Genomic DNA, 891 nt, shown 5'->3' with positions numbered 1-891 from the left:
TATGAGCAGGTGTGTGTGCGTGTGTGTGTGTGTGTGTGTGTGTGTGTGTGTGTGTGTGTGTGTGTGTGTGTGGTAAAACAGTATTATAGAAGTATAGGAAGATAAAGCTTAACAGAGTAACAGAAATATTTACATACATCACCAGACCAGGAGAGTGTCAACATCTGAGCTTATATTCACAGTCTAAGACCCTTGATAATGTCTACCAAGAGTCCTGTCCAGGGAATCAAAAAGGGCTTAGGCTGTCCTTATGAGTGAGCCCCAAGGCAACATCGATTTCACAGAATATATACAGCCTCTCAGAGCCGGAAGGTTCCAAAGCCTTACATACATGACTCAACACCTTATTGACTCTGTTCGGGGCTCTCTGTGACAGCACAGGATGTCTTACAGCTGTGAACTGGGTTCAAAGGAGTAAGACATTCTGGGACTGATAAGGCAAAATACCTGTGTTCTAAAGGATACAGGATAGATTCCATATGTTCCTAGGGGTGGCCAACATTTCAAGGAAGAGGAGACAGTCATATATGCTCTACCTTTAGATCTGGGAATTCCTTGTTCCCAGGAGAAAAGGGAACCTTTGTAGTCACAGGTCTAAAAACGTACAAGGAAATCTTTATACCTTATTAATCATTCAGCCCCAAGATCTTACATGTTCATTATATAGGCCAAAGGGATTTTAGGGGCAACTTGTAAGTATACACATCAAATTTTGTAAAACATAGCAATTGCAAAAGGAGAATTAGAATAATTGCAAAAGTCAATATAGGACTAAACAATGCAGAAAAAATATTTCTATGCAGAGTGCTCTCTTCCAGACTGGGCTTCTCCTTTATACGGTCATTAAACTCCTTCCTGTTCTTCTCCTTCTGTTGCATCAGCAATGGGGGG

The sequence above is a fragment of the Petaurus breviceps genome, unplaced genomic scaffold (genome assembly GCF_028583685.1).
Source record: "Petaurus breviceps papuanus isolate PSGF00001 unplaced genomic scaffold, PetGlider_PUasm1.0 98, whole genome shotgun sequence".
Classification (NCBI taxonomy): domain Eukaryota; kingdom Metazoa; phylum Chordata; class Mammalia; order Diprotodontia; family Petauridae; genus Petaurus; species Petaurus breviceps.
The sequence above is the reverse complement of the archived record's forward strand: the minus strand, read 5'-3'. Positions refer to the sequence as shown.